Source organism: Spea bombifrons, chromosome 1 (assembly GCF_027358695.1).
Source record: "Spea bombifrons isolate aSpeBom1 chromosome 1, aSpeBom1.2.pri, whole genome shotgun sequence".
In the NCBI taxonomy this organism is placed as follows: domain Eukaryota; kingdom Metazoa; phylum Chordata; class Amphibia; order Anura; family Pelobatidae; genus Spea; species Spea bombifrons.
In genome coordinates this window covers 95,054,563-95,074,223 of record NC_071087.1, presented here as the reverse complement: position 1 = coordinate 95,074,223, position 19,661 = coordinate 95,054,563, and the positions used below count along the sequence as shown (strand labels likewise).

Sequence of the window (19,661 nt, the reverse complement as noted above, 5' to 3'; positions counted from 1 at the left end):
TGGGGACCCCACTTTAAGTGTCACAGAGGGGCTCGGAAGTTACTCCAAGGTAGAAAGTATGTGGAGACTTAGTGAAGGTGGCACTATTGACATTGAGGCTGTTGAAGGAATGTTAGCACTGAATGGGGGATAAGAAGCTACGTTTTGGAGAGATTGAGTTTTAGCAATCACGTAGACAATGTACCCATTATGGTGGGTAGGCAAGTTAGTTATTAAAAAATATATATTTTACATTACAACAAACTCTTGGGTTGAAATCCATTATTATCTGTTCAGAATGTATTAGTGTTGCCCTAAACATTTCAAATTCACATATTCATGTATTCGTGCAAAACAATGTCTGCAAACTTACTGTAGTAAACGATCTCATCTACACTTATACCAACATTACTTATAAAAGTATAATAATAAAAAGATTCTTTAAGAAAACAGACACATTAATTGTTTTACAGACAGAGAGCTCTGCTACTTATACACCTTTCCTCCTAATATCTCACCCCAGAAATAGGAAGAAAAAAATGTCATCACATTCTGCAAGACGTTATAATTGCATTTCATGTTTCACTTCCTGTAGCATCTCAAGAATGTCATAAAAAGGTGCAATAAAAATATTCACATTGCTTTCCATATGAATTTCTCCCTTGGCTAATCATCATGTCTTTATTCAGTTTTCAGCTCCAGTTGTTTGATACACAGATCATAACCTGTTCAAAGTTAGGTTCAAATCACTTTGGGCATTTACTCTTTTCAAGTCTTTAAGTGTAAGGAGTTGTGTTTCACACAGGGGCAGGGGTTCTGACAGCAGGGCAGTCATCAGAAGACCCGGGAAATACAGAACCACTTAAGGCAAAAGGTACTAGAACAATTCCACTGTTCAATGAAATAAAGTGAACAGGCAAAAGCATAATCAATCAACAGTCCAAAGGTTGGTACTGGCAGCGAAGTCCATCACACAGCAATGTCATCAGAGGAGCAAGGGTTAAGTAATTGACTGCATCACAGCTAGAGCAAGGACATCAACAACTAAGCACTGACTAGAGGGTGTGATGGGGTTATATAGGGCTTCAGGTTATTACTTCACCTGTGGCACCTATGATACTGTGGGGAGTCATGCCCACTAGAGCTCAACTTTGGCTTATCCAACGAATGTACGACGGAGCTCCGGCCATCAGCTCTAGTGGAGGGAGAAACTTTCTTGATGGCAATTCTGTGTTCCAGCATCAATCTGACAATAGAACACTACACAACTCACTACCCTTTTTAACTGACGACCAAGAGCCATTTCTAGCAGATGTGTAAGCAACCCATAGGACATAAGCCCGTTTGCATGGAGCATCATGGACTGTGATCAAAAGGAACACTGGCCAGGGGACATTGCTACAGTTGTTACTAGTAACAAAAATAAGCAAAAGAGAAAGAAATGGGTATAACATAGCCTAATAGGGTAGAGGGTAGGTCATAATACTTGCATTTGTACCAGGTAAGGTAGCCGCCTTAAGAAAAGTAATCTTCTTCCTTCTGCCACCACTAGGTTTCTGATTCGTATGAAATTACCTTTAGGAAGCATAAATGTCCTTGGCCTGAAAACCAACGTGTCCATTCATGACACAACTGTTTCTATAAATAGCAGTATTTTGGTTGACCTATATGATTGCACGAGCCTGTATATACAGTATGTTTGTTGTAAGTAGTGATTTATACTATCTATACTCATCTGTATGCATGGAAATATTTCAAATCTTTCTCCCTTCTCCTGACAGCTGGAGAAAATGCTTCAAACAATACACAGCAAAATCCACTTCACTGAGGGTTATGGATAATTGCTGTGTGGATAATGTGTGGAATGATAACATATTTAATTACCACAAAGTAAGAAAGGAAAAATAGCAAGTGAACAACTTTTAAAAGGCAGTTTTATTTGTTGCTAGAAAAAAAACGGTTTGACTCTCTTCACTGTAAAACAGGAACACAGATTTAAAAAATGTAAATGAAAGTTGATGATCACGGAAGAAAAAATACAATGTTGAGGTGTTGCCTTAAATGTCTGATCAAGCTTGGATTCCTAGTCAGCAGAATGCAAATATGGGCTTCTCTGAAAGTGTGAAACACAATTGAAAAATTTTTAATTTCTTTGACATAATGTTACAAAAAGATTTTCTGTTTTTGTCAACCAAGCAAATATTGTGAATTTATGTGAGTTCAAAATGGTACAGCATGGCTATACATTAGTAGCTGTGTGTTTTAAATAGCACCAGACAGTAATTGACTGCTAAATTGAATTCTATTTATGTTTGTGGTGTAGGTATGGATTTCTTGGCCTTTTGCTGGACTGGTGGTCCACAACCCCTTCATCTTCTCGCTAATAACATTATAGTATAAGTGAAAGGGGCAGTTAACAAGTTTTGATTAAAAATTAGGTAATACATGAATACATTAATAATAAATGGAGACATGTTAGGGTTATTATGTAAAACTTGTTAGACTTACATTTGGGTCACATGGTAATGGATTCTTTAGTTGCAGTTGTTAACTTTTATTCGATCAACAGAGAAAAATATGTATAGTCATATAAGTGTGGCGACTTTGGAGGACACTTGCGTCACAAGCGAGAGGGAGAATGAAACACATAGGAAAAAGATAGAAGTAATGGAGAACCACCAGCAGTGAGAAGGGTCACCATGTTAGGGGTTGAGTGTTGCTCTTGACTGCTGAGCTTGCGAATGGCTGTGCAGGTGTTTACAACTCATCATGATGCTTTTTAGTCATTATGTACAGAAATGCACTGCTTCTTTTTTCTTTTTTTTAACTTTTCAATTGAAAGTTAAACAAGTGGATGATTTTAGACTGCATCAATCATATTATGCAATGCAAAGCTGGCAACCCCTGATTCAAAGTACAGCACAGATACCAGTAAGAATTGAAGTGCCGTGATATAACTCATTTGATTAGACTTTGCACTCAATATAAAACATTTATTTCAGAAAGGTCATGCCGCGTCTGTCTGGTTGTCATGTCAATCCCTCTGTGAGTGCTGGAGCCAGTCACTTCTTTCCCTGTATATGCTGGAACTCATTTGGTTTGATCCAAAGTGCTATTTCCAAGATAACTGTGGAAGAACGTTTTGTCAACTGATTGCCAGTTTAAAGATGTTCCTTTTTCCTCAATCTAGTGTGATTCTTCATGCTGAGAGAGAAATTGTTTCTTAAATGAGAATTACTTAACCCCTCTTTGTACAGAGGCTTACAATGAATTACAGAATCTAGGAAATATATTTTACATCAAAGTGGTAAAAGCATGATGGAAACTTTATCATATATGTGTTACCATTGATTACGTTGAAAAAAGAGAATAAATTCAACCCTAGTCTTACAGAGACCATGTCAAGGGGTTCTGTCAAATGTACACCATTTTCTAACAATGTTTACAGCCTTTGTGATACAGTGAAGATAATTGATGATATTGAATATGCAATTATGTCAATGCAAACTGATATGCTAATTAAAAGTAAACTCTATCACCATTCAGGTTAAAAAATATTTGCAACAAAATCTATATTCACCTAATCATTTTTGCAAAAACTTAAAAAATAAGAAAAAATAATGATTCATAACTCATGCATTTCCACTATAGTCAGTAGAGGATGTAAAGTATCTATAGGCCAAAGATGAAGGCTCATTGGCTTTGTTGTTAGATGACATTAAAGTTTCCAAATTCTTGTTTTACTGGTTGTGTGATTTACCCTACCTGGACCCAAAGGGTGCTTTTTGCCTTGGGTAACCTTTGCCCCCAGCTATCTGGGCTAATAAAACTCCAAGTAGGGGGCTTGGTAGGTGCTTTAAATGTGTTTGACCTTTTTCTACTACACTGCTAACATTTTGGACATGTTCATCTTCCTTTAACCCCACAATCACAGTGCAGGTTCAACATCTATCTATCAAAATGGAGGCAGGTTCAACATCTATCTATCAAAGTGTTAATCCTGCTCTAACCCTCATCCCACAAGATACAAGATGGGGAATGAGAGTAAGCCTTGGTTGGTCACTATGTCCCTCAAAGTTATGGAGTATGGCCTTAAGGCAGAAGGGAAGTTAAGGATTCCACTCATTATGTGTGGCAAGGGAGAGACCCTCCATAGTGTTATGAGGCCAGTTTACTAGTAGCATTACCCAATACAGTGATCAGGCTCACTGTCATATGGCAGTAGGGCTACCATCCCTTGGGCCTAGTAGGCTTGGGCCAGAATACATCACTGTACGCTGCTCATTTATCAGGTAATTTTCACTGATCTATATACTTATGTGTTTTTAGTTTGTGCTCAGTAGCGTACCTAGCGGGGGGCTGGGGGGGGTCCCTCCCCGCTAGCCGCTCATCAGGGGAGACGAACAGTAATGTCTACCGCTAGAGGAGCAGGCTCGGTGAAGGAGATCAAGGATCTCCCTCTAACCGGCTTTAAGACAATCAAGGGAGCGGGAGGTCTGTTAATGCAGACCTCCAATCCCACTCCCTTGTGATGCGCGCAGCAACTGATGCTGTGCGTCGGGATTTGCTGTCATATCCTGGCGCACAACACTGAAGCCGTGCTCGCTGCACTGGAAGGAGACAGAAGAAGAGCCAAGAGGAAGAGCTAAGAGAAGGAGGAAAAGGAGCTGTAGCGGGAAAAGTGACAGTGACAGAGGAAAGGTAGGAAAACATTCAGTCAGAGTGGAAGTGAATGTTTGTGAATGAGTGCGTGTGTGATAGCATGAATGTGTAAGTGTGTGGGGTGATAGCATGGCATAGGGAGGCTGTAATCCCACTTCTACCATGGTTACCCGGTTCCAGTATGTACTGGCTGCCTGGGCATGATAGGAGTGTGATGCTGTATATATATATATATATATATATATATATATATATATGCTGTACCACCATCAATGTGTACCTTAGTTTATAATGATAGCAGTTATGCTGTACCACCGTCAATGTCTGCCTCAGTATATTATGATAACACTTATGCTGTACCCCTGACAATGTGTGCCTCAGTTTATAATGATAAGTTATGCTGTACCACCGTCAATGTCTGCACCAGTATATTATGATAGAAACCATGCAGTTTTAAAGTGTGTGTGTGGGGCGGGTGCCACATACAGGATAAGGGGATAAGGGGGAACTTTGTGACTTGAGGGCATGTGTGCAGTTCACAAATTTAATGTCACATTCATTTGCATGAATCTCACAAACAACTTGCATATTAATTAATATGTCTGAATGTTTTGCTAGTTATAACACGCTAGTGCCTGCAGCTTAAATTGAGTCGACTGGTAGAGGTAATCGTAAACTCAACTGATTGATCAAATGTTTAGTTAACAAGGGTATTGCACTAAATTAAATCAAGTTGCATAAATTATCATACTAAGAAAAGCGATACAATTGTTGTTCAACATGTTAATATACCAAAGTTATTTTGACTATTTCGGCCTAGTGTTTCTCAATGTTTAGTTAAATTTATCATAAGAGCTGCACTGTTCCCTTCTTGTTTATATTTTTCACCTATTACAAGAATGAATTTTCTTCCTATTAAGATATCAATATAATGTATCATTTAAGGATTTGGTTAGAAAAAACAAACAGAATTTCTAAAAAAAAGCGTACATCAGTTATATTGAAAGATTCCATCAATAAGCAATATTAGATGGTTATCACAACCTGAGGACTTCCAATACCTAAGTAGATAGTGTCTTTGTTTTGTCCATTTCCCACCCAGGTTTTATTTTAGCCGATCTGCGCCTATCCAAACCAACGTAACCATTTTAAAGTATTTTTTAAAGCATCATGTTTTTAAAGCATCATGTTTGAGTATTTGCCTTACCTATACTTTCCTGTTTTTATTTATGATACAGATTGAAAAAAAATGTTGATAAAGTAAGATTTTGGTTGCGGTATGATCACACCTAATGGTAAGTACTAATTATATAATTTAATTAATATCATCCATTATCTATGTGTTGTCTGATACTGACCAGGAATGTCATTGAGATCATCTAACATCGTAGTGGACACTCGAAAAAGGTTATCTTGATACTTAAGAAACATTTGCCTATATATATATATATAAAATTTTGCACTCCAGTTCAAACACAGCTTTGCATTTCAGACTTTTTCCCATTCGGAGAAGATTTGTTGTCATTCATCCTTCACCCTTACTCACGCTGTGTCACACACTGACTCACTCTCTCTCATGCTCTCTCTCAATGTCTTCTTTCTTTCTCGGCTTCTACCCTGTATCAGCCCTATTAACCAGGCACCCTGGAGTACTTCCGCAAAAGGGCAGAGAAAGAGAAGCGTTTCTGCACCACTCTTTCTACACAAGTCAGTCAGCATTATTTTGATCTCTTGGAGTACTTCAGCAAAAAGATGGAGCCACAGGGTAAAGTGTCCTCCACCCCCATATAGAGGGAGAGGGTGTGCATGGAGGCTCAGAATTTTTGCGGAAGCACTCCGGGAGGCTTGATACCGGGGGGGGGGCGGACAAAGAAAGAGGACAGAAGAACAAGAAGAGGCAAGAGAAGAAGTGGAGCTGCCTAAAAGAACACGGAACCAGTCAGAGGTCAGAGACATTGAGAGTGTGAGAGAGTGTAGAGAGCATGTGTGAGAAAGAGTGAGTGAGTGAAAAAAACAGCAAAATTTAATTTTTGTTTGTTTTTACAAATTATTGTAATTGGGACATTTGTATGAATCCAAAAGCACAAGCCTATGGATTACTATAATGCTGTTCAAACTTGTCTTGACATAGATTGGGCAGACTAGATGGGTCAAATGGTTCTTATCTGACGTCACTTTCTATGTTTCTACTTTGTTGGTTCATTTATACTGCATGCATGATGGTAGTCTACAATAGATACTTAAAATACAGTCCTCATATTTATTGGGTTTGAGTACTTAGTCAGTATTTTGTCACTATTCTCCAAAAATATTTTAATACAGCGGCAAAGACTAACTAGATAATACAAAAATGACTTTTGTTTCACAAACTTAATCATGGCATATGTTTTCCTTGAATACCATACATTTTGAAATCATATGCATATTACATTTATTATTAAACATGTTTTTTCTTGGAGGCATTGTCTCAGAACACAGCACATAAGGATGAGATAAAATATATGATGATGAAGGATTAAGTCAATAATAAGCTTAGGGATGAATTAGCATGTATGTATGCAAAGCTTTCAATAAAAATGTGATTCAACCACTAATTATCGCATACCGTATACATAAAATCTCCACACTCATAGAATTCACATATTATTTCCAGTCCTCCAGTCTTAATAGACAATCATTTGAAAATGCTGTCTGAAGTATTGTGACTCCAAACTAACTGACCTCTCCTGCCTTTCAACTTTCCATTCTGATACCTGTCAGGCTGGTTTTCTAATCCTATCACTCTTCATCTGCTGACCCACTGGGGTCTAATAACTAAGAAGTCGAACAGTCAGTTCCATTAAAGCTAGTGGGTAAGGGGGAGGGGTAATTAAATACATCCTATTAGAGGCATGGATCCCAAGCCTCACCTGATGCTGTTTCCAATGGGATGGGAGGTTAAAATAAAATGACACCCTACAGTGACATCCTTGCCATTAAAAAGTAAAACCCTTTAAAGAGGCACTATCACCCTCACCTCTATTCTCCCAGGTAGGGAGGAAGAAGTCTATCTGAGAACCCTTTGGGTGCCATAGGCAGTGAAAAGGGATAAAATCTGTGGGTAAAAAATATCACTTCCCTTTTTGATCCTAGATAGCAATGATGTGCAAAGCGATTCATCCTCAGTTTAGGCTCAAAGAAAAGGGCTTACAAAAACAGAAAAACCATCTTCTACCATCTAATGGTTCATTTTTCCCCTGATTGAAAAAGTGTGACAGTTTTATAATAATAATACAACTGTTTTATTACATTTTGTTTATTTTTTTACTTTTCTTAATGGAACATAAATTGAACATTGAAAGAATACAATGTAGCGTAATAAGCAAATTTCTTGATAGAGCATAGTTGATTTGCATTCAGGGCTGGTTGGTGAGAGCATAAAACATACCAACACACCACATACACATCCACACTATTAGACTTGTGCAGTTTGGATCATTAGGTAGCCGCTGGCCTTAAGATGCCAAGGCTGACTTGTCATTGCCAGTCGGATTACCTGCAATTTTTCTAATGTCACCATTAGGCACTGTATACTGTAAATATGAACTACAAAGGTGAGGTATTAATGTATTTATGATATTTAAATCATATATATTATATTTATCATGTATATCATATACTGTATATTATAAGTATCCTTTACCTAAGAACCTGTTTGCATTGCAGCTCACTTTTTTAAATATGTTTTTTTTATTTATTATTTGATTGATTATTTTTATTATTTGTTGGATAGTCCAAAGACTTGGATGCACCTCCAAAGTGATACTAATAAATATACAAGTTGCTATGCATTTTGTCATAAGCAAGTGCATGCTTCTTAAGTCGAGTTGACCCTTAAATTAACAGACTGAACATGTTTTTAATGAATTTGACCCCCTATAGTTGAGCCAGGTCCTTAGGGGAGTACAAATTGGAAGGGCACAAAATGCTTAAGTCCTGAAGACAGAAAGACACAGCATGAAAGCAAACGGTTTTACTGAAAGAAGTTTAGAAAACCGGGAATGACTGCATCTTTAAACAGTTTAGACAGCACCCAACTTACTTCGTTTTATAGGCCTTTGTAGCACAATAACTTGTAATGAAGAATATATGATTGCGGTAGATTTATTAACATGAATTAATGTTTTTTAAAATTACATATATGTGGAAGAAAATGACAGTATACTATATAAATATATGTTTAGAATAACAAAATGGTTTTCACTGCTTTGCTTTATTATTGCATTAACACATAAGTCAACAATATATTTTGTTACTGGTTTTAGAAAATTCAATGTAAATATTAAAGTTACTGTTTTAGGCATCAGACTTTAAATGTAAATCTGTGAGGAGTTGGTTGACATGCATTTCTATACATGAATACAAAGATTTGGGGAAATGATAATTAAATGACCCAAATATATATATAAATATGTGTGTGTGTTGAATAATCTTGTGTGTTCAGCTATCCTAATTAATAATGGCTGTAAACAATTTACTAAATTGCCCCCCTAGCCTCATTAATGTACATACCCGATGATAAGATGTTGACAACATATATTGGATTTTAGTAGCCTGATGCAAGAAGAGCAATTCTAGCATTCCCAACAGTCGAATACATTCCTATTACTTGCCAGACAAAGTTGCCTTGTGTTATGGCTGAATTGATGAGGTTGGCTGATTTACTGCTGAGTAATCACAATGAGCATTATCTCAGATGAATTGATTAGAATATTATTCTGGAGAGATTTATAGAATGTGTGAAACATAAAAACCCTATTTTCTGTTGCATACAGGGAATGCCACTTTTATTACTTGCACAGTTAGACTGTATCATGTTTTTTTTTTAGTTCCAATAGTCCATCTGTTTACTGGGGGCACAACAGGGTTGCTTTCAATGAGATATCCCTCCTCAAGCTGGATTTACACAATTCAAACATATTATGTACATTTAGATTCCGGTGCTTTTTGTGTAGCAGCCAAGTCTGATCCTTAGAGTGAAGAACACTTCAGGGTATACATGTCACTGTCAGCATGCTGTTACACTCACTGTCTCTGCTTTCTAAAAATAGGTTGAGAATAGCTTGAGCAGTTGTGTAACCTGATAAATCTGACCTTAAAGGAGGTAATTTCCACAGTCTAAGCTACTTTATTAAGTAGTTAAGTGGTTATGGAAATTACACAATATTTTTAACTAATGCGAACACATAATTTAACCTAGAAACAGATGTTTACTGGAGAAATTAGCCATTTGGTCCATCTAGTCTACATCCTTCTGGATTGTAAGCTTGTTTGAGCAGGGTCCTCTTTAACTTTTGTTTTTCCAAGTCTAAATTGTTACTTGTTATGCAAAACACAGCAAGAATTCAGCACATACCTGGTGAATACCATTCAAAAAACACCTATCTACGGTATGAATATTGAGGATTCCATCACACAATATGCAGAGAGTAAAAAATATACAATCTAGGTGAGCGCAGAACCTAAAATGCATAAAAGGCATAGACATTCAGATTCTTAGGTTGCTGCTAGATAATTGATATGTCCTGTTTACCCATTCTCCATATGATGGACTTATATAAATCAATACATAATAATAATAGATTTTATACCTGCATTGTGTTAACACACACCTGAATGCTCTAGATCAGCAGAACTTTGGCTTTTATAAAGGTATACTTGCTGATGATCAATTCATCAAGGGCATTTGATTAGCAGCACCTGTCTGCTACTTAGCATCTTAATTCATATGGAAGCAGTAAGGGTGTACATAGTTTTTCACACATGACTTCTCCCTTTTGGCTTTATTTTTGTTGAAGACACATCAAGACACTGTGTAATATATCATGTGTTGTTGTTCATCTGAGGTTGTATTTACCTAATTTGTAGACCTGCTAAGGAACAGATAATTGTTATTATGTCCTGATATGTAAAATCATAGAATTCAAAGAGGGTGCACTTTCTTTTTCACATGATTGTATATGCAATAATGTACTTGTTGTTTTTATGGAAGTTTTTTAGTATTCAAATGCCTACTGTTCTTGTCAATAAATCTCTCCGGACTGTTGAAGTGTGATGTCGTAAAACAGTAATGTACTGTGTACTCACAATAAGGACCTGCAAAACAAGGATAATTAAATGTAGAAAGAAATAAGTACATTAAGCCCTTTTGACTGCCAGAAAAAAAGAGTTAGCTGAAGCATCCATAATGAGCCCAATTAAAGTGAGAGCTGAACAATTAAGCATAACTAGAACAGTCCTGTGCATACAGGCAATATTCACTAAAGACAATATTCCTTTCATTGTAACCAATACCATACACAATGAAAGGACACTCACATATTACTGTAGCCTATACCTTAAAGTTCCAGTATCACATATACCATACATCAGACATGTCCAAAGTCCGTCCCGAGGGCCAATTGCGGCCCGCATTCCTGGCTGATAAGGCCCCACAGATAAGTTGCCCAAATTTAGATCTGTTTTTTTGATATTAAAGGCAGAGTGATTTAACACCTGTTTAGATTTGTCATCCAAGTCACAAAATGAAAAGTATGCAGTTTTCAATAAACTTTGCATAAAATAGTTAATTTGCATTTAATTTTAATGGTTCAAAGAATGTCAGGCAAAATGGTCGGCCCTCGCACATGTTCACTTCATCAAATCTGGCACTCTTCGAAAAAAAGTTTGTACATACCTGCCATACAGGAAACTTCCCAGGGCTAATCCTTTGGCATGTAGCTCCTTTCTATTTGCTCCATACAGCAGGAGAGATAGGGAGGAGCCATGTACAGGGGCAGTGTTTGCCATTCACATGTGTGAGGGTAGGACCCCAAAAGCATTATAGCAGGCGGACAGTATGTAGAAATAGAGAAAAAATAAGGTGTAGGGGGTGTGAAAAAAAAGTTAAAAAAAGGTTGCCAAACCTAAGTATGACTGTTAGACTGCCGTAGTTTTACTTCTGCCAAAAATGTTATTGCAAAATATTTTATTTTAAAATATATTTAAAAATGTAATTATAGAAATCATGTAGATGTTTATCTGCTAAATATTGCATAGGACTCGTATGTCTTGTACTAAAACACTGACCTGGAATTCCAAAGTGACAAAAAGTAGTTATTTTTTGTAACTTTTTTAGTCAAATTTTATAATGTGCATTTTTTTTAAACAAAAGTGGAATCCTGTTCCAACATTTGCAATACAATTGTTGGTCTTTGAAAACAATCAATTGTGATACAAAAGAATGGTTTGTGATTAAAAAAAAAAACAGTTAAAAATGTTTTTGCTGACAGCACATCTAAATATAGAGTCACTGGATAAAATGTTTCATTTGATACACATTGTGCAGTGTGTTTCTTATTTTAAGTTGTTGGCATTACTAAACCAGCAACTATCCTGGGGACAGGCTCATCTTAGAGGTCCCCTTAGCATCCGCTACCATCTGGAGGTGGAGTTCTGCAAGGAGCAGCTGCCAGCACAAACCATCTGTGCACCACCTGAGTGGCATTGCGTACAGAACGTGAAAGTGGGAACACTAGTGGAACATTCAATGCCAGTAGCACAGACCTCCAGCACCATCACTGGGCTGTCTGGAGTACTGGAGCGTTCCTTTAATGTTGTGTATTATTTTTTATAATTTGTACCTGTGTATTTAGAGCTTTTCAAGTAAAGTAAGCCATATAGATAGATAGATAGATAGATAGATAGATAGATAGATAGATAGATAGATAGATAGATAGATAGACAGACACTGGTTTGGGTCAGGGCAGGGATCATAAGTATCTTGAAGGAATAGCTATGTTAAAGAGTTATGCAAGGGCATACTATCCCAGATGTGAAAAAGCTCCTTGCTGTGTTTTAAAAGCATACTTTATGGTATTTCTTTAAACAGTTTACAAAATTCTATAAAACTTCACCTTTGTTGAATGACATAATAAAAACCGGAAAACATTTTAACTCTAGCGTAAAACACTTTGGCTCACCTAGATTGACCTTTTTTTAAAACAAAACAGCAACATGATATTAAACCTCAGGACTGTCATTTTCTATCTCCTTTACATTAAAAAAGCATACTGTATTTAATGGCCAAGACGTTTATTGTATTATTTTCTGCATTTTATTAGTTTTTTTTATCATGTGAAACATAACATCTTGCCCATTTATAACATCCATGCCCATCTATAAAAGGGTTAAATTGATGCTTCACCTTATCCCAATACACAACGATACTAAATGTGGCCCCTCTTATACCATAAAGGGGTAGAGATTTCACCTTAAAGGGCTAGATGGAGTAAAGTAAAATGTTAGCGCAAAAGATTATAATAGATTTAAAACATTTAAACATGTAAACCCATGGAATAGATGGTGTTTGCCATGTGGTATAATTTTTTCAAAACCCTTTTAATACTGATAGCACATTTGGCGAAGGCATAAGCGAGTTAGAATGTACAGCCAAACACAAGTAGCCATATTTTTTGTTCATGGCATCTCTAGTTATTTTCTAATGCCAGTATGCACATGAGGTAGGAAAGGGCACAATTTACCACTACAGATGTTTATGATTTTAGAGAAATCACTTATTATTAAACACATTAAGAAAGCAAGTAGATGATTCTATATATACTTGTCCCCAAACAGATTTTCTGTACTATATGTACTGTATATATGACTGTGCCATATTTGTCCCAAACAGCCTGTATGTGCCAGCTTTGCCCAAAACACTCTGCTTGTGCCACCCCGCCACACACACACTTAGACATTCACATTCATATTATCACACACTTATACATACTTAAATACATACTCATTCAGATATACTCATACATATGCTGTGGGCATAGCAGCCAACAGACAGACCCACTAAAGTACAAAAAAAACGTAATTTGCATACTATTAATCTCTTACATGGCTGGCACACTAAGGGTTAATCCAATAGACAGTAAAAAAATACTACATCTGCTTCATAGTCTTCAGTGTGAAAAATATCTGACTGAAAGCCATGAGTTTTATTACTCGGTGTAATAATTTATGCAGAACGCTGAAACACGGAAACATATGCACCTAGATCCACACCACAGTACCTAACAATGTTCTATTTATAGCACAAATCAATAGAGCAAGAGAGAGGGAAAAAAGGGAATAAACTGAGAGAAAAAACAGGAGCCGACATTTTGCATTCAGCTTTCACCTGGTAACATTTCCTCACTGATTTGCTGTTTGCTGTCAAAGGTATTATTTGTCATCTTCATCATACTAGTACAAAGTTATATTTCTGATCAAGTATTCAAAACGTCAGTTAGAAAACTATGGCAGTAAAACTAGCAACAATTATGTACTGCACATTGATATTCATAATATAATCTGCAAAGAGGAGATATTTAAAGTTTCAATGACAGGTATTTCCATCATATGCTCTCTGTCACACTCTCTCACGCTCGCTGTCAATGCCTCGGAGCCGTCTCTGCCGACTGCTTCCGTGTTCCTGTGTCTGTTCTCACAGCTCTTCTCTTGACTCTTCTTGTTCTCCTGTCTTCTTTCATCATCTGCTACCCCTAATATCATCTTTCTTTGTCCGCTTCTCTGTGGACATAGCATCTCTGTGAAGTTTTGCATAAGGGCGCAGCCTCCAGGTATACCCCCCCAATTGGCGGGAAACAGGGGAGAGGCTGTCCCCATGGCTCTGCCCTTTTGTGGAAGTGCACAGAGAGGCAAGAATAATGAAGACAGATTAGCTAAGAAAGAGAAGCATTTCTGCACCTCAAGAGTGCTTGTAATTGGAGTCTTTTTTACGAAATAGCTTTTTTTGGCCTTGAGTCTTATTGTTTTTACCCCCAATTTCATGGTCTCCTGGTAAATGGACATATGGTAGGTTTATGAGCTTTCACCTTTATATTCTATTTCGATAAAAATAATAATGTTACCATGCTTTTGTTACTGGTATATCATAATGGAAATCCACACTTGCATATTGGTGATTTTCAGAATCAGAATATGCATATGGTTATTGTGAGTAACAGTATTAGAACTATTTAGCATGAAACAATCTCTACAGTAGAATTGTTGTGATGGACAATTAAAGGGTTATTTTTCCAAGAGTCTTAGGTTATGCTTTCTTTGAGAAATGTATAGTTAGCAAGTAAGTTGGTAAAAGTATATCAAGATAACTTGTTTTTGTCAAACATGTTTTCAGTCACATTATTTTTGTTATTGTTCTATCTTGTCTTACGTCTAGGTATCTCATACAAAGAAGTCACTTATTGGCACACGATGAAATCCTGAAAACATTCACTGCCTATGAGGCCGGATGAACAGTGAATGGTTTTCATAACCTATGCTTTAGAAGGAGGTAGCTCATACCATTAAGCTGTCATTGTATCAACACTGTAGAGGCTTCTTGACCTTTAAATACACTAAAATAAAAATGGGAAGAATATCATAAGTTGGTGGTACTCTTAACCTTAGAAAAACACATAAAAAATGATTCAATGAGATTAAAGAGTCTGCTAATCCTGTTACAATAAAATCAGTTAATAGCTTTGGTGTCATTTTTGTGTCAGCAATTTACAGTTTTGACCTTTAGCACATGTCATATGCAAGTAGTTTTACCCAGCATTTGTCTGATATACAAGAGCCTCGATATATGGCATCATTTTTTTTCTGTGGATAATTTTTAAAAAAGTAAAAGAATAATTAAATAAACATAACATGAAAACCCATAATCTAAAAAGGGGTTCCTATTGAGCTGCCACTGAAATCAATAAAAGTAGCAACAGCCAAATGTATAGCATATGCTGAAAACGTAGTTAATAGACATGGGGGCCGGCCAACTCATCGTGTTCGTCTTCGGGTTCGTCTTCGTGAGGGAAAAAATCTGAATTCCACGAATATGTTCGGTTCGGGCGAATATTCGTGTACATTCTTTGTGTTCATTTTTATTTCTTTGTTTTTTGCCTTTTTTGTAGAACGGGTTAATATGGGGTTAACAGGGTACGCACTAGGCATCAGCTTTGGCTCCAGGATTTTAAATGTCCGTACGAGCAACTCTATTGCTCGCCGGCAGGGGCCTCCTCTGCCATCAACCAATGAAGTGCACCTATACTTCATTGGTTCATGGCAGACGAGCCTCCTGCTGGCGACCAATATAGTCGCTTGTACAGACTTTTAAAATACTGGTGCCGCAACTTGGCCGGGATAGACCACTAGCCTCCAATAGAGTCGCTTGTACGGACCTTTAACTCTTGGAGCAGGGAAACCATGGTCTCCCCAGGCCAAGTTGCGCCGTCAGGAGTTAAAGGGACGTGTGAGTGAGTCTATTGGTCACCTGCAGGGGCCTCCTCAGGCATAAACCAATGAAGTGCAAGTGCACTTTACTGGTTGATGGCAGACCAGCCCCCTGCTGGCGGCCAATGAAAACGCACCCTTGGTGTTCGTTTTCATGTTCGCCCGCATAAGAATGCAGAAGTCTAGTAGTCAACTCAAACTACTTAATAATTCATACAAGAAATGCAATATTTTCAATGAAAAATGGGCTCCGATATGCATTGAAAAGAAAATTGGGCTGTAAGGTCCTTTAAGATGTATCTTTGGCTTAATTACCAAGTATATCTTTAATCAATAAGCAATGCCATTGAATTATATGATTTTTGGTTTCCCTATATAAAGTACCCCAAAATAAATAAATATATACATTTTCTAATTTTTTAATAATTACTTCAATTACATTAATACACAATTCTCTAATAAAAATGTGTAATGGTTTTATTTATAATTATGTCCATGCCAATACATAATACAATATTTAATTTGTTCCAATACCCAAGTATATGCATATCAGAAAGTTATGTCATGTCACTAAAGTGGTACTTCCAAATATGGTGGATTATTTGGTGCTAAGGTGAAGGAATAAACTGACATCTGCATTGTATTCAGAGCACTATGGATTGTATTATCATTCACAAATGCAAGAATTAGTCAGAATTAGTCAGTAAGCGACGTAATGTGTGCCCCAAGGGTTTTAGAAATTGGTATTCTACTTCTTGATTAAACATTGAATTATGCTGCTTGTCGTTCCTATATTAATAATATATTGACATAGTACTTTTAATATTATCATGTCTAATAAGACCAAGGAGAACCGCCTTACCATAAAGACGTTTTTCTTTACTGAACCAATGGTAAATGCAGCCTCCCAGCAGAAGTGTTAAACTGTTACTGGCATACTATGTTCTTGCCTATGCACACATGCAGAGTTCTTACTCACACAGTAAGATGCCACTGGCCAACATTACCACCTACTCATCTGATCTGGTGTAAAAAGAAACATGAGACTGTGCATATGGAGGTGTCAGCCGTACCGACATCATGTGGCAGAACGCCTGAAAAATACCAGGTCCGTCTGGTCATCGCCAGTCTAGCACTGATATTGTGTAGATGTTTGTTACACCAACTTTGGAGATACTAGGGGAAGTGTTATATTGTCTGGCATGTACATATACAAATGTAGATAGAAGTCCCATTCCAGATTCCATGATATGGGGATTAGTCAGTGAGCTGAGAGAGTATGTTTTTAAACACACTTAACACCAATTATGGTTCAAACTGAGGTACTTTTAAAAACCTGTATTTTCTTTTGCAATGAATTTGCTTACTTGCTAATGAAGTCATTTTTAGTTTTATTTTTGCTGTTAATATAATGTTTAAAAAGACATTAGGTGACTTGAAGCAACGCATTTACTCAATGTTATCAATGCAAAGATATTTTTTAAAACAATGTTCCACAGCAAGTATGTTTTTCTTTTTTTAAAACAATGACCAGAAGAAGAGTATTGTGTGATGATAGGCCTAGCAGCAGCATTTTGGATAGAGGAGAGAGTAAAAACAGAGGAATGCCAACCAGAAGAGTGCTACAAGAGTCGGGGCAGGAACTGATAAGAGAACGAACCAGAGTTTTGGTGGCTTCTTGTGTGAGGAACAGATGAATGCGAGAGATGTTTTTTAGGTGAAACAGAATCTGACAAGGGACTGAAAATGAAGTGTGAGTCAAAGATGACACCAAGGCAACAGGCCTGTTGGTGGGGAATATAGTGTTATTAACTGAGATAGACAACTCTGGTACAAGGGTGTAGATGGAAGGAGGGAACATAACAAATTCAGTTTTAGACAGATAAAGTTTCAGGTAGCATTGTGAAATCCATGAAGAAATAGCAGACAATCAGTTGGTAATATGGCACAGGAGAGAAGGAAAAAGGTCAGGGGAAGACAGGTAGATTTGGGTATCAGGCATATAGATGACACTGGAAGCTAAATTAGTTGATAAAATTTTTCAGGAGAAGGTGACAGCGAGGGAAGGGTTAGACAGATATGTGGAGAGCTAGAGCTTTTTTTGTTTACCTACAGAAGAAAAAAGTTAAGAAGAAAGTGGTGACTGACAGAACCAAAAGCAGCAGAGAGTTTCAGAAGGGAGAAGCGGACCTTTTGCTTTGGCAGAGAGCAAGTCATTGGATACTTTTGTTACAGCTGGTGTGATAGAGTGAAGGAGTCTGAAACAAGACTGTAGAGGGTCAAGGAGAGAATTAGAAGAGACGAAGTTAGTTAAGAGATTGTACACAATCCCCTCAGGCTCATGGCAGGTGGGTGAGAGGTCCCCCTAGCTACATATTCCAGTCGAGTTAATTAGTGGTTAAATAAGTGCAATTGCATGTTGTGAGGGCCTAACTCTATTTGTGCGGCATTATACCTGATGTACTTGTGCAATCATACTTGTTATTTCGGGTATGGTCAAGAAATAATATTATACATAATATTACAATATCACAATATTCTACAGTAAGTTAAATGTGATATTACCAAGGGCATGTGGAAAAGAAAGTTAAATTACTATCATTAATATCGGCAGCAAAGCTCCTTTAGTGCTGAAGTGGATGCCATATGGAGGTTGGACATGAATGTGCCAGCAAGCTCAGTCATAGAAGTGTTAAACAGGACAACTGAAGCTTTGAATAGAACTGAAGGTTTTTCAAAGTTTTGACCTTATTACGGGAACTATAGGCAGTTAGAGAGATGTGAAGGCAGATGAATAATTTGCCTAAGACAAATGCCTAAAGGTGCTCTGCATTGTCATGGAGCAGATCATTGAATCCAGGATAGAGTTGTCTGGGTTGCCTTTGAGTTATGAACTGTTCTGGGCAATCAGAGACACATAGTCATCCTACCTAAGATATCACTACCAAGTGATATCTGTCATTTGGTGGGGCGAGATTACAATAGTTGATGTGTTTCTAGTGGATTATCCCCAGCAATTGTGTTCAAGATTGAACCCAGCCATGGCCCATCCATGCCAATGACACACTAACTTAATAGAACAGGCATCCTGTACAGTTACCCTCATAGAAATACATGCAGTTACAAAAAAAAAACAAAAAAAACATACAGTTACAAAAAAAACAGTACATAACTTATAATGTGTTCGCAAATGGAAAAAGGAAATATATTGTGAGACAATGGAAACTGCTCTTACAAAAGTTCTCCCTATACTGTATACTAAATCTAGTCTGTTCTTCTGTTGAAAGGTTATTTCATTCATTAGAATAAGCTGTATTAGTTATTTAAGGATGTAATATGGAGTGTTTCATTTGGTTTAATGTGTAAAATGTATGGGTTTCTGAAAATAAGTGACAGCTGTGAATGTTATGTAAGGGCGAAATGTACATCTAGTTTCAATACAAATAATAATGTTTTTATGACTGGTTATGTGAAATTTTAGGATGATACTTTGGGTTAATATTTGATGGTCAACAATAAAATCAAGAATCCATTCCCTGTCTAAGCCTATTTCCATTCACATCACATTAGGATTTTTGGAGATCTCATTAAATCACAGACATGCCAGCCTAGTAAAATTTTGATTACACAACTGTGTGTGAATTCCGGCTGTGTTTGCGTTGGATTTCTATATTTCATGTACCTGTAAAAAGAAATTAAATCCACAGGTATCTCTGCAAGAT

At 37.0% G+C, this 19,661-nt stretch overlaps 1 long non-coding RNA gene across 1 annotated transcript in view; it reads left to right on the top strand.

Moving 5' to 3' along the window:
* LOC128496156 (uncharacterized) overlaps positions 1-19,661 on the top strand; it is an 86,223-nt gene that overhangs the window by 45,272 nt on the left and 21,290 nt on the right. The window contains exon 2 of the long non-coding RNA XR_008354225.1: positions 5,880-5,936. This is a non-coding gene — a long non-coding RNA (uncharacterized LOC128496156). The remainder of the gene's footprint in view (positions 1-5,879; positions 5,937-19,661) is intronic.